Genomic DNA, 12,951 nt, shown 5'->3' with positions numbered 1-12,951 from the left:
ACGTTGGCCCCAAGGTGCGCGCCGTAGCGGCACCACCGAAATGCGTGGCGGCGGCACCAATGGCACCTCAAGCCGAGGGGCTGCAGCACCAAGCCGTGGTACCGGTAAAATCGTCGTATAAACCACATCAGAGTAAAAGCCACAGTGTTTAAAGCGTGGGAAAAAAGTAGTGGCTTATACTCCGGAATTTAATCACGTGTTAATGATGACATGAATTGCATGGTTTCAGAACTGTTGACTTGCTCCATTCTGTTGCGAGTACGGAGCAACTGCCTACATCAAGCGCCAGCTTGAAAGTCAACTGTTTTTTCTCTACTGCGCCCTCCCTCCGTCGGAGCCTGAACTCATCCTTCAAGGTGCGCCGACAAAAGCGACACGCCAATCACTGCAGGTTAACTCGGCATGACGGTAAGGCCATGCTTTAAAAAAAAAACAAAAAAAACAAAAGAGGCACACAGCTAGCAAGGGGGACACAAAAGGTATTCCGCAGGTAAAAACTGAAATGAAAGGTATTTCATCACATGTTAATGATGACGTTAATTGCCTGGTTTCAGCACTGTTGACTTGTTGCATTCTGTTGTGAGGACGGAGCGACTGCTCTTTCTCGCAAGGCCTACGTCAAGCGCCAGCATTGCCGCAGCCGCTTTTCTTCCCTTGGTGTGCATCTGTTTCTTTCCTCTTTGAACACATTCTCAGGGGAGAGCGCGAACGCAGTCCCCCACTATCAGAAATTATGCAGTCGAGATTCGCACATTTGGGGAATTCGCAGGGGTCAGCCCAACCCCAGTGCAATGATTGAGCCTCGCCCTGGGTGAACCACCTTCTTGATCATGGTTTCTCCCCTGCCAGGTAAGTATGACACCCAAGCGCGCCACAAAAGGGGGTGTTTTACAGACAGGCCCAGCTGACCTATGGCGCCCATCATCCACACGGCACCCAAAGCAAAGCAGTCTGAAAGCACCGTCGGTGACATTTTTTACCCCCGGCGGGTGACCGGCCACATGAGAAATCGGTGAGCAATTTCTATTTGAGGGATAAGCATGCACCAAGGAATTCGCACACGAGGCTTTTCTCCTCCCGCACTGACTGTCGACAGTTGCGCCCTCTGATTGGTCCAGGGCCCCGGTAAAGAGACATGGCTTTCCAAACCCTTACTTGTCTTTAAACCAGCGCGCGAAATCTTACCTAGCCAGCATGGGCGGGCATTTAGATATCCCAGTGGAAACTGGTGTTTAAGCCGAATCAAAAGGGATCATCCCGTTTGAGCCACCACCCTGTGGGGTGCCATTCGGCGCCAAGAAAACCCACTCAGCGGTACAGGCAAATCTCAGCCCGGGCAAAGTGAAACAGAGCGGCTCAACTTTTCAGAGACTCTCTCCCATCGTTTGTGAGCAAATTGCAAGGCAGTTGTTTAGCTAAAGCCTTCTCCAAGGAGAAACACCTCAACAGCATTTGTGCTGGTGTGTAACAAGGGCAACAGCTGACTCTTACCATTTGACATGCCGAGAGAAAGTGTTGCACCGCTCCTGGAGGCACTGCAATACCAGGTCGATGCGTGGAGTGGATGGAGCAAGCCCCTACTCCAGCTCCCTGATCCAAAAAGCAACTTAATATATGGTCTCCGGGTAGGGGACGTATCAGATATTAAACTGATAAGAACAGATACTACACTTGATCTTAGCCAAAAGGCCGAGAAGCGATGGGGAGAGGAGGTCAACAAGAGTGGCCCATTCTCCCCGTTGTAATTCTCCGTCACGGGTTAACGGAGTGTAACCTGAGCCGAGGGACGCATTCTCATGGGACACTGGCAGTACAGTCAAACGTGGAAACAAAGGTACGCTACGAGTGTCCGTTTTCTTCCAGATAATTAATAAAACCACCAAAGACACTTCATGGCATTTGTAGTCATGTGACTTGCTACTGTCTAAATTGGCGACATCTGCCATCTTAAACTTAAAGCCAGCCCAAGCTTTTTCCTTTCAGTCACCCCGTAAATGTACACGTACTCGGTCCCAAAAGAAACAACAGTACGTTGGCTAGGGAGACGCACAACTCCATGTTGCAAGCGGCTTTGCGGTGGAACTCTGACCTCCGTCCGCTCTGTTGAATGGACAAAAAAAAAAAGAAAAAGTCAACTGTTTGTTCTCTGCCGCACCCTCCCTCCGTCGGAGCCTGAACTCATCCTTCAAGGTGCGCCGACAAAAGAAACACGCCAATCACTGCAGGTTAACTCGGCATGACGGTAAGGCCATGCTTTAAAAAAAAAAACAAAAAAAACAAAAAGAGGCACACAGCTAGCAAGGGGGACACAAAAGGTATTCCACAGGTAAAAACTGAAATGAAAGGTATTTCATCACATGTTAATGATGACGTTAATTGCCTGGTTTCAGCACTGTTGACTTGTTGCATTCTGTTGTGAGAACGGAGCGACTGCTCTTTCTCATAAGGCCTACGTCAAGCGCCAGCATTGCCGCAGCTGCTTTTCTTCCCTTGGTGTGCATCTGTTTCTTTCCTCTTTGAACACATTCTCAGGGGAGAGCGCGAACGCAGTCCCCCACTATCAGAAATTATGCAGTCGAGATTCCCACATTTGGGGAATTCGCAGGGGTCAGCCCAACCCCAGTGCAATGATTGAGCCTCGCCCTGGGTGAACCACCTTCTTGATCATGGTTTCTCCCCTGCCAGGTAAGTATGACACCCAAGCGCGCCACAAAAGGGGGTGTTTTACAGACAGGCCCAGCTGACCTATGGCGCCCATCATCCACATGGCACCCAAAGCAAAGCAGTCTGAAAGCACCGTCGGTGACATTTTTTACCCCCGGCGGTGTGACCGGCCACATGAGAAATCGGTGAGCAATTTCTATTTGAGGGATAAGCATGCACCAAGGAATTCGCACACGAGGCTTTTCTCCTCCCGCACTGACTGTCGACAGTTACGCCCTCTGATTGGTCCAGGGCCCCGGTAAAGAGACATGGCTTTCCAAACCCTTACTTGTCTTTAAACCAGCGGGCGAAATCTTACTTAGCCAGCATGGGCGGGCATTTAGATATCCCAGTGGAAACTGGTGTTTAAGCCGAATCAAAAGGGATCATCCCGTTTGAGCCACCACCCTGTGGGGTGCCATTCGGCGCCGAGAAAACCCACTCAGCGGTACAGGCAAATCTCAGCCCGGGCAAAGTGAAACAGAGCGGCTCAACTTTTCAGAGACTCTCTCCATCGTTTGTGAGCAAATTGCAAGGCAGTTGTTTAGCTAAAGCCTTCTCCAAGGAGAAACACCTCAACAGCATTTGTGCTGGTGTGTAACAAGGGCAACAGCTGACTCTTACCATTTGACATGCCGAGAGAAAGTGTTGCACCGCTCCTGGAGGCACTGCAATACCAGGTCGATGCGTGGAGTGGATGGAGCAAGCCCCTACTCCAGCTCCCTGATCCAAAAAGCAACTTAATATATGGTCTCCGGGTAGGGGACGTATCAGATATTAAACTGATAAGAACAGATACTACACTTGATCTTAGCCAAAAGGCCGAGAAGCGATGGGGAGAGGAGGTCATCAAGAGTGGCCCATTCTCCCCGTTGCAATTCTCCGTCACGGGTTAACGGAGTGTAACCTGAGCCGAGGGACGCATTCTCATGGGACACTGGCAGTACAGTCAAACGTGGAAACAAAGGTACGCTACGAGTGTCCGTTTCTTCCAGATAATTAATAAAACCACCAAAGACACTTCATGGCATTTGTAGTCATGTGACTTGCTACTGTCTAAATTGGCGACATCTGCCATCTTAAACTTAAAGCCAGCCCAAGCTTTTTCCTTTCAGTCACCCCGTAAATGTACACGTACTCGGTCCCAAAAGAAACAACAGTACGTTGGCTAGGGAGACGCACAACTCCATGTTGCAAGCGGCTTTGCGGTGGAACTCTGACCTCCGTCCGCTCTGTTGAATGGACAAAAAAAAAAAGAAAAAGTCAACTGTTTGTTCTCTGCCGCACCCTCCCTCCGTCGGAGCCTGAACTCATCCTTCAAGGTGCGCCGACAAAAGCGACACGCCAATCACTGCAGGTTAACTCGGCATGACGGTAAGGCCATGCTTTAAAAAAAAAACAAAAAAACAAAAAGAGGCACACAGCTAGCAAGGGGGACACAAAAGGTATTCCACAGGTAAAAACTGAAATGAAAGGTATTTCATCACATGTTAATGATGACGTAATTGCCTGGTTTCAGCACTGTTGACTTGTTGCATTCTGTTGTGAGAACGGAGCGACTGCTCTTTCTCATAAGGCCTACGTCAAGCGCCAGCATTGCCGCAGCTGCTTTTCTTCCCTTGGTGTGCATCTGTTTCTTTCCTCTTTGAACACATTCTCAGGGGAGAGCGCGAACGCAGTCCCCCACTATCAGAAATTATGCAGTCGAGATTCCCACATTTGGGGAATTCGCAGGGGTCAGCCCAACCCCAGTGCAATGATTGAGCCTCGCCCTGGGTGAACCACCTTCTTGATCATGGTTTCTCCCCTGCCAGGTAAGTATGACACCCAAGCGCGCCACAAAAGGGGGTGTTTTACAGACAGGCCCAGCTGACCTATGGCGCCCATCATCCACATGGCACCCAAGCAAAGCAGTCTGAAGCACCGTCGGTGACATTTTTTACCCCCGGCGGGTGACCGGCCACATGAGAAATCGGTGAGCAATTTCTATTTGAGGGATAAGCATGCACCAAGGAATTCGCACACGAGGCTTTTCTCCTCCCGCACTGACTGTCGACAGTTACGCCCTCTGATTGGTCCAGGGCCCCGGTAAAGAGACATGGCTTTCCAAACCCTTACTTGTCTTTAAACCAGCGGGCGAAATCTTACTTAGCCAGCATGGGCGGGCATTTAGATATCCCAGTGGAAACTGGTGTTTAAGCCGAATCAAAAGGGATCATCCCGTTTGAGCCACCACCCTGTGGGGTGCTATTCGGCGCCGAGAAAACCCACTCAGCGGTACAGGCAAATCTCAGCCCGGGCAAAATGAAAAAGAGCGGCTCAACTTTTCAGAGACTCTCTCCCATCGTTTGTGAGCAAATTGCAAGGCAGTTGTTTAGCCAAAGCCTTCTCCAAGGAGAAACACCTCAACAGTGTTTCTGCTGGTGTGTAACAAGGGCAACAGCTGACTCTTACCATTTGACATGCCGAGAGAAAGTGTTGCACCGCTCCTGGAAGCACTACAATACCAGGTTGATGCATGGAGTGGATGGAGCAAGCCCCTATTCCAGCTCCCTGATCCAAAAAGCAATTTAATATATGGTCCCCAGGTAGGGGACGTATCAGATATTAAACTGATAAGAACAGATACTACACTTGATCTTAGCCAAAAGGCCGAGAAGCGATGGGGAGAGGAGGTCGACAAGAGCGGCCCATTCTCCCCGTTGTAATTCTCCGTCACGGGTTAACGGAGTGTAACCTGAGCCGACGGACGCATTCTCATGGGACACTGGCAGTACAGTCAAACGTGGAAACAAAGGTACGCTACGAGTGTCCGTTTCTTCCAGATAATTAATAAACCACCAAAGACACTTCATGGCATTTGTAGTCATGTGACTTGCTACTGTCTAAATTGGCGACATCTGCCATCTTAAACTTAAAGCCAGCCCAAGCTTTTTCCTTTCAGTCACCCCGTAAATGTACACGTACTCGGTCCCAAAAGAAACAACAGTACGCTGGCTAACGAGACGCACAACTCCACGTTGCAAGCGGCTTCGCGGTGGAACTCTGACCTCCATCCGCTCTCTTGAATGGACAAAAAAAAGAAAAGAAAAAGTCAACTGTTTGTTCTCTGCCGCGCCCTCCCTCCGTCGGAGCCTGAACTCATCCTTCAAGGTGCGCCGACAAAAGCGACACGCCAATCACTGCAGGTTAACTCGGCATGATGGTAAGGCCATGCTTTAAAAAAAAAACAAAAAAAACAAAAAGAGGCACACAGCTAGCAAGGGGGACACAAAAGGTATTCCGCAGGTAAAAACTGAAATGAAAGGTATTTCATCACATGTTAATGATGACGTTAATTGCCTGGTTTCAGCACTGTTGACTTGTTGCATTCTGTTGTGAGAACGGAGCGACTGCTCTTTCTCACAAGGCCTACGTCAAGCGCCAGCATTGCCGCAGCCGCTTTTCTTCCCTTGGTGTGCATCTGTTTCTTTCCTCTTTGAACACATTCTCAGGGGAGAGCGCGAACGCAGTCCCCCACTATCAGAAATTATGCAGTCGAGATTCCCACATTTGGGGAATTCGCAGGGGTCAGCATAACCCCAGTGCAATGGTTGAGCCTCGCCCTGGGTGAATCACCTTCTTGATTATGGTTTCTCCCCTGCCAGGTAAGTATGACACCCAAGCGCGCCACAAAAGGGGGTGTTTTACAGACAGGCCCAGCTGACCTATGGCGCCCATCATCCACACGGCACCCAAAGCAAAGCAGTCTGAAAGCACCGTCGGTGACATTTTTTACCCCCGGCGGGTGACCGGCCACATGAGAAATCGGTGAGCAATTTCTATTTGAGGGATAAGCATGCACCAAGGAATTCGCACACGAGGCTTTTCTCCTCCCGCACTGACTGTCGACAGTTGCGCCCTCTGATTGGTCCAGGGCCCCGGTAAAGAGACATGGCTTTCCAAACCCTTACTTGTCTTTAAACCAGCGCGGCGAAATCTTACCTAGCCAGCATGGGCAGGCATTTAGATATCCCAGTGGAAACTGGTGTTTAAGCCGAATCAAAAGGGATCATCCCGTTTGAGCCACCACCCTGTGGGGTGCCATTCGGCGCCGAGAAAACCCACTCAGCGGTACAGGCAAATCTCAGCCCGGGCAAAGTGAAACAGAGCGGCTCAACTTTTCAGAGACTCTCTCCCATCGTTTGTGAGCAAATTGCAAGGCAGTTGTTTAGCTAAAGCCTTCTCCAAGGAGAAACACCTCAACAGCATTTGTGCTGGTGTGTAACAAGGGCAACAGCTGACTCTTACCATTTGACATGCCAAGAGAAAGTGTTGCACCGCTCCTGGAAGCACTACAATACCAGGTCGATGCATGGAGTGGATGGAGCAAGCCCCTATTCCAGCTCCCTGATCCAAAAAGCAATTTAATATATGGTCCCCAGGTAGGGGACGTATCAGATATTAAACTGATAAGAACAGATACTACACTTGATCTTAGCCAAAAGGCCGAGAAGCGATGGGGAGAGGAGGTCGACAAGAGCGGCCCATTCTCCCCGTTGTAATTCTCCGTCACGGGTTAACGGAGTGTAACCTGAGCCGACGGACGCATTCTCATGGGACACTGGCAGTACAGTCAAACGTGGAAACAAAGGTACGCTACGAGTGTCCGTTTCTTCCAGATAATTAATAAAACCACCAAAGACACTTCATGGCATTTGTAGTCATGTGACTTGCTACTGTCTAAATTGGCGACATCTGCCATCTTAAACTTAAAGCCAGCCCAAGCTTTTTCCTTTCAGTCACCCCGTAAATGTACACGTACTCGGTCCCAAAGAAACAACAGTACGTTGGCTAGGGAGACGCACAACTCCATGTTGCAAGCGGCTTTGCGGTGGAACTCTGACCTCCGTCCGCTCTGTTGAATGGACAAAAAAAAAAAGAAAAAGTCAACTGTTTGTTCTCTGCCGCACCCTCCCTCCGTCGGAGCCTGAACTCATCCTTCAAGGTGCGCCGACAAAAGCGACACGCCAATCACTGCAGGTTAACTCGGCATGACGGTAAGGCCATGCTTTAAAAAAAAAACAAAAAAAACAAAAGAGGCACACAGCTAGCAAGGGGGACACAAAAGGTATTCCACAGGTAAAAACTGAAATGAAAGGTATTTCATCACATGTTAATGATGACGTTAATTGCCTGGTTTCAGCACTGTTGACTTGTTGCATTCTGTTGTGAGAACGGAGCGACTGCTCTTTCTCATAAGGCCTACGTCAAGCGCCAGCATTGCCGCAGCTGCTTTTCTTCCCTTGGTGTGCATCTGTTTCTTTCCTCTTTGAACACATTCTCAGGGGAGAGCGCGAACGCAGTCCCCCACTATCAGAAATTATGCAGTCGAGATTCCCACATTTGGGGAATTCGCAGGGGTCAGCCCAACCCCAGTGCAATGATTGAGCCTCGCCCTGGGTGAACCACCTTCTTGATCATGGTTTCTCCCCTGCCAGGTAAGTATGACACCCAAGCGCGCCACAAAAGGGGGTGTTTTACAGACAGGCCCAGCTGACCTATGGCGCCCATCATCCACATGGCACCCAAAGCAAAGCAGTCTGAAAGCACCGTCGGTGACATTTTTTACCCCCGGCGGGTGACCGGCCACATGAGAAATCGGTGAGCAATTTCTATTTGAGGGATAAGCATGCACCAAGGAATTCGCACACGAGGCTTTTCTTCTCCCGCACTGACTGTCGACAGTTACGCCCTCTGATTGGTCCAGGGCACCGGTAAAGAGACATGGCTTTCCAAACCCTTACTTGTCTTTAAACCAGCGGGCGAAATCTTACCTAGCCAGCATGGGCGGGCATTTAGATATCCCAGTGGAAACTGGTGTTTAAGCCGAATCAAAAGGGATCATCCCGTTTGAGCCACCACCCTGTGGGGTGCCATTCGGCGCAGAGAAAACCCACTCAGGAGTACAGGCAAATCTCAGCCCGGGCAAAGTGAAACAGAGCGGCTCAACGTTTCAGAGACTCTCTCCCATTGTTTGTGAACAAATTGCAAGACAGTTGTTCAGCCAAAGCCTTCTCCAAGGAGAAACACCTCAACAGCATTTGTGCTGGTGTGTAACAAGGGCAACAGCTGACTCTTACCATTTGACATGCCGAGAGAAAGTGTTGCACCGCTCCTGGAGGCACTGCAATACCAGGTCGATGCGTGGAGTGGATGGAGCAAGCCCCTACTCCAGCTCCCTGATCCAAAAAGCAACTTAATATATGGTCTCCGGGTAGGGGACGTATCAGATATTAAACTGATAAGAACAGATACTACACTTGATCTTAGCCAAAAGGCCGAGAAGCGATGGGGAGAGGAGGTCAACAAGAGTGGCCCATTCTCCCCGTTGTAATTCTCCGTCACGGGTTAACGGAGTGTAACCTGAGCCGAGGGACGCATTCTCATGGGACACTGGCAGTACAGTCAAACGTGGAAACAAAGGTACGCTACGAGTGTCCGTTTCTTCCAGATAATTAATAAAACCACCAAAGACACTTCATGGCATTTGTAGTCATGTGACTTGCTACTGTCTAAATTGGCGACATCTGCCATCTTAAACTTAAAGCCAGCCCAAGCTTTTTCCTTTCAGTCACCCCGTAAATGTACACGTACTCGGTCCCAAAAGAAACAACAGTACGTTGGCTAGGGAGACGCACAACTCCACGTTGCAAGCGGCTTTGCGGTGGAACTCTGACCTCCGTCCGCTCTGTTGAATGGACAAAAAAAAAAAGAAAAAGTCAACTGTTTGTTCTCTGCCGCACCCTCCCTCCGTCGGAGCCTGAACTCATCCTTCAAGGTGCGCCGACAAAAGCGACACGCCAATCACTGCAGGTTAACTCGGCATGACGGTAAGGCCATGCTTTAAAAAAAAAACAAAAAAAACAAAAAGAGGCACACAGCTAGCAAGGGGGACACAAAAAGTATTCCACAGGTAAAAACTGAAATGAAAGGTATTTCATCACATGTTAATGATGACGTTAATTGCCTGGTTTCAGCACTGTTGACTTGTTGCATTCTGTTGTGAGAACGGAGCGACTGCTCTTTCTCATAAGGCCTACGTCAAGCACCAGCATTGCCGCAGCTGCTTTTCTTCCCTTTGTGTGCATCTGTTTCTTTCCTCTTTGAACACATTCTCAGGGGAGAGCGCGAACGCAGTCCCCCACTATCAGAAATTATGCAGTCGAGATTCCCACATTTGGGGAATTCGCAGGGGTCAGCCCAACCCCAGTGCAATGGTTGAGCCTCGCTCTGGGTGAATCACCTTCTTGATCATGGTTTCTCCCCTGCCAGGTAAGTATGACACCCAAGCGCGCCACAAAAGGGGGTGTTTTACAGACAGGCCCAGCTGACCTATGGCGCCCATCATCCACATGGCACCCAAAGCAAAGCAGTCTGAAAGCACCGTCGGTGACATTTTTTACCCCCGGCGGGTGACCGGCCACATGAGAAATCGGTGAGCAATTTCTATTTGAGGGATAAGCATGCACCAAGGAATTCGCACACGAGGCTTTTCTCCTCCCGCACTGACTTTCGACAGTTACGCCCTCTGATTGGTCCAGGGCCCCGGTAAAGAGACATGGCTTTCCAAACCCTTACTTGTCTTTAAACCAGCGGGCGAAATCTTACTTAGCCAGCATGGGCGGGCATTTAGATATCCCAGTGGAAACTGGTGTTTAAGCCGAATCAAAAGGGATCATCCCGTTTGAGCCACCACCCTGTGGGGTGCTATTCGGCGCCGAGAAAACCCACTCAGCGGTACAGGCAAATCTCAGCCCGGGCAAAACGAAAAAGAGCGGCTCAACTTTTCAGAGACTCTCTCCCATCGTTTGTGAGCAAATTGCAAGACAGTTGTTTAGCCAAAGCCTTCTCCAAGGAGAAACACCTCAACAGTGTTTCTGCTGGTGTGTAACAAGGGCAACAGCTGACTCTTACCATTTGACATGCCGAGAGAAAGTGTTGCACCGCTCCTGGAAGCACTACAATACCAGGTCGATGCATGGAGTGGATGGAGCAAGCCCCTATTCCAGCTCCCTGATCCAAAAAGCAATTTAATATATGGTCCCCAGGTAGGGGACGTATCAGATATTAAACTGATAAGAACAGATACTACACTTGATCTTAGCCAAAAGGCCGAGAAGCGATGGGGAGAGGAGGTCGACAAGAGCGGCCCATTCTCCCCGTTGTAATTCTCCGTCACGGGTTAACGGAGTGTAACCTGAGCCGACGGACGCATTCTCATGGGACACTGGCAGTACAGTCAAACGTGGAAACAAAGGTACGCTACGAGTGTCCGTTTCTTCCAGATAATTAATAAAACCACCAAAGACACTTCATGGCATTTGTAGTCATGTGACTTGCTACTGTCTAAATTGGCGACATCTGCCATCTTAAACTTAAAGCCAGCCCAAGCTTTTTCCTTTCAGTCACCCCGTAAATGTACACGTACTCGGTCCCAAAAGAAACAACAGTACGTTGGCTAGGGAGACGCACAACTCCACGTTGCAAGCGGCTTTGCGGTGGAACTCTGACCTCCGTCCGCTCTGTTGAATGGACAAAAAAAAAAAAGAAAAAGTCAACTGTTTGTTCTCTGCCGCACCCTCCCTCCGTCGGAGCCTGAACTCATCCTTCAAGGTGCGCCGACAAAAGCGACACGCCAATCACTGCAGGTTAACTCGGCATGACGGTAAGGCCATGCTTTAAAAAAAAAACAAAAAAAACAAAAAGAGGCACACAGCTAGCAAGGGGGACACAAAAGGTATTCCACAGGTAAAAACTGAAATGAAAGGTATTTCATCACATGTTAATGATGACGTTAATTGCCTGGTTTCAGCACTGTTGACTTGTTGCATTCTGTTGTGAGAACGGAGCGACTGCTCTTTCTCATAAGGCCTACGTCAAGCGCCAGCATTGCCGCATCTGTTTCTTTCCTCTTTGAACACATTCTCAGGGGAGAGCGCGAACGCAGTCCCCCACTATCAGAAATTATGCAGTTGAGATTCCCACATTTGGGGAATTCGCAGGGGTCAGCCCAACCCCAGTGCAATGATTGAGCCTCGCCCTGGGTGAACCACCTTCTTGATCATGGTTTCTCCCCTGCCAGGTAAGTATGACACCCAAGCGCGCCACAAAAGGGGGTGTTTTACAGACAGGCCCAGCTGACCTATGGCGCCCATCATCCACATGGCACCCAAAGCAAAGCAGTCTGAAAGCACCGTCGGTGACATTTTTTACCCCTGGCGGGTGACCGGCCACATGAGAAATCGGTGAGCAATTTCTATTTGGGGGATAAGCATGCACCAAGGAATTCGCACACGAGGCTTTTCTCCTCCCGCACTGACTGTCGACAGTTGCGCCCTCTGATTGGTCCAGGGCCCCGGTAAAGAGACATGGCTTTCCAAACCCTTACTTGTCTTTAAACCAGCGGGCGAAATCTTACCTAGCCAGCATGGGCGGGCATTTAGATATCCCAGTGGAAACTGGTGTTTAAGCCGAATCAAAAGGGATCATCCCGTTTGAGCCAACACCCTGTGGGGTACCATTCGGGGCCGAGAAAACCCACTCAGCGGTACAGGCAAATCTCAGCCCGGGCAAAGTGAAACAGGGCAGCTCAACGTTTCAGAGACTCTCTCCCATCGTTTGTGAGCAAATTGCAAGGCAGTTGTTTAGCCAAAGCCTTCTCCAAGGAGAAACACCTCAACAGCATTTGTGCTGGTGTGTAACAAGGGCAACAGCTGACTTTTACCATTTGACATGCCGAGAGAAAGTGTTGCACCGTTCCTGGAGGCACTGCAATACCAGGTCAATGCGTGGAGTGGATGGAACAAGCCCTATTCCAGCTCCCTGATCCAAAAAGCAATTTAATACATGGTCCCCAGGTAGGGGACGTATCAGCTATTAAACTGATAAGAACAGATACTACACTTGATCTTAGCCAAAAGGCCGAGAAGCGATGGGGAGAGGAGGTCGACAAGAGTGGCCCATTCTCCCCGTTGTAATTCTCCGTCACGGGTTAACGGAGTGTAACCTGAGCCGACGGACGCATTCTCATGGGACACTGGCAGTACAGTCAAACGTGGAAACAAAGGTACGCTACGAGTGTCCGTTTCTTCCAGATATTTAATAAAACCACCAAAGACACTTCATGGCATTTGTAGTCATGTGACTTGCTACTGTCTAAATTGGTGACATCTGCCATCTTAAGCTTAAAGCCAGCCCAAGCTTTTT

The 12,951-nt window shown here is 49.6% G+C and overlaps 14 non-coding genes across 14 annotated transcripts; all 14 read right to left on the bottom strand.

Annotated features, from left to right (window-relative positions):
* Positions 1 to 693: 693 nt before the first annotated feature.
* Positions 694 to 857, bottom strand: LOC115430877 (U1 spliceosomal RNA). The gene has a single exon (XR_003937005.1). It is a non-coding gene; the product is annotated as a U1 spliceosomal RNA (small nuclear RNA).
* A 653-nt stretch (positions 858 to 1,510) lies between these two features.
* Positions 1,511 to 1,701, bottom strand: LOC115430891 (U2 spliceosomal RNA). The gene has a single exon (XR_003937018.1). It is a non-coding gene; the product is annotated as a U2 spliceosomal RNA (small nuclear RNA).
* Positions 1,702 to 2,529: 828 nt separating this feature from the next.
* On the bottom strand, positions 2,530 to 2,693 carry LOC115430917 (U1 spliceosomal RNA). The gene has a single exon (XR_003937041.1). It is a non-coding gene; the product is annotated as a U1 spliceosomal RNA (small nuclear RNA).
* Positions 2,694 to 3,346: 653 nt separating this feature from the next.
* LOC115430890 (U2 spliceosomal RNA) lies at positions 3,347 to 3,537 on the bottom strand. The gene has a single exon (XR_003937017.1). It is a non-coding gene; the product is annotated as a U2 spliceosomal RNA (small nuclear RNA).
* Positions 3,538 to 4,361: 824 nt separating this feature from the next.
* LOC115430905 (U1 spliceosomal RNA) lies at positions 4,362 to 4,525 on the bottom strand. Its single transcript, XR_003937030.1, has one exon. It is a non-coding gene; the product is annotated as a U1 spliceosomal RNA (small nuclear RNA).
* Positions 4,526 to 5,176: 651 nt separating this feature from the next.
* On the bottom strand, positions 5,177 to 5,367 carry LOC115430886 (U2 spliceosomal RNA). The gene has a single exon (XR_003937013.1). It is a non-coding gene; the product is annotated as a U2 spliceosomal RNA (small nuclear RNA).
* An 827-nt stretch (positions 5,368 to 6,194) lies between these two features.
* LOC115430879 (U1 spliceosomal RNA) lies at positions 6,195 to 6,358 on the bottom strand. The gene has a single exon (XR_003937007.1). It is a non-coding gene; the product is annotated as a U1 spliceosomal RNA (small nuclear RNA).
* A 654-nt stretch (positions 6,359 to 7,012) lies between these two features.
* LOC115430885 (U2 spliceosomal RNA) lies at positions 7,013 to 7,203 on the bottom strand. The gene has a single exon (XR_003937012.1). It is a non-coding gene; the product is annotated as a U2 spliceosomal RNA (small nuclear RNA).
* Positions 7,204 to 8,027: 824 nt separating this feature from the next.
* LOC115430894 (U1 spliceosomal RNA) lies at positions 8,028 to 8,191 on the bottom strand. The gene has a single exon (XR_003937020.1). It is a non-coding gene; the product is annotated as a U1 spliceosomal RNA (small nuclear RNA).
* Positions 8,192 to 8,844: 653 nt separating this feature from the next.
* Positions 8,845 to 9,035, bottom strand: LOC115430889 (U2 spliceosomal RNA). The gene has a single exon (XR_003937016.1). It is a non-coding gene; the product is annotated as a U2 spliceosomal RNA (small nuclear RNA).
* An 826-nt stretch (positions 9,036 to 9,861) lies between these two features.
* LOC115430874 (U1 spliceosomal RNA) lies at positions 9,862 to 10,025 on the bottom strand. The gene has a single exon (XR_003937003.1). It is a non-coding gene; the product is annotated as a U1 spliceosomal RNA (small nuclear RNA).
* A 653-nt stretch (positions 10,026 to 10,678) lies between these two features.
* Positions 10,679 to 10,869, bottom strand: LOC115430884 (U2 spliceosomal RNA). The gene has a single exon (XR_003937011.1). It is a non-coding gene; the product is annotated as a U2 spliceosomal RNA (small nuclear RNA).
* An 802-nt stretch (positions 10,870 to 11,671) lies between these two features.
* LOC115430872 (U1 spliceosomal RNA) lies at positions 11,672 to 11,835 on the bottom strand. Its single transcript, XR_003937001.1, has one exon. It is a non-coding gene; the product is annotated as a U1 spliceosomal RNA (small nuclear RNA).
* Positions 11,836 to 12,488: 653 nt separating this feature from the next.
* On the bottom strand, positions 12,489 to 12,678 carry LOC115430896 (U2 spliceosomal RNA). Its single transcript, XR_003937022.1, has one exon. It is a non-coding gene; the product is annotated as a U2 spliceosomal RNA (small nuclear RNA).
* Between the last annotated feature and the right edge of the window lie 273 nt (positions 12,679 to 12,951).

Source organism: Sphaeramia orbicularis, chromosome 12 (assembly GCF_902148855.1).
Source record: "Sphaeramia orbicularis chromosome 12, fSphaOr1.1, whole genome shotgun sequence".
In the NCBI taxonomy this organism is placed as follows: Eukaryota; Metazoa; Chordata; class Actinopteri; order Kurtiformes; family Apogonidae; genus Sphaeramia; species Sphaeramia orbicularis.
The sequence above is the reverse complement of the archived record's forward strand: the minus strand, read 5'-3'. Positions and strand labels throughout refer to the sequence as shown.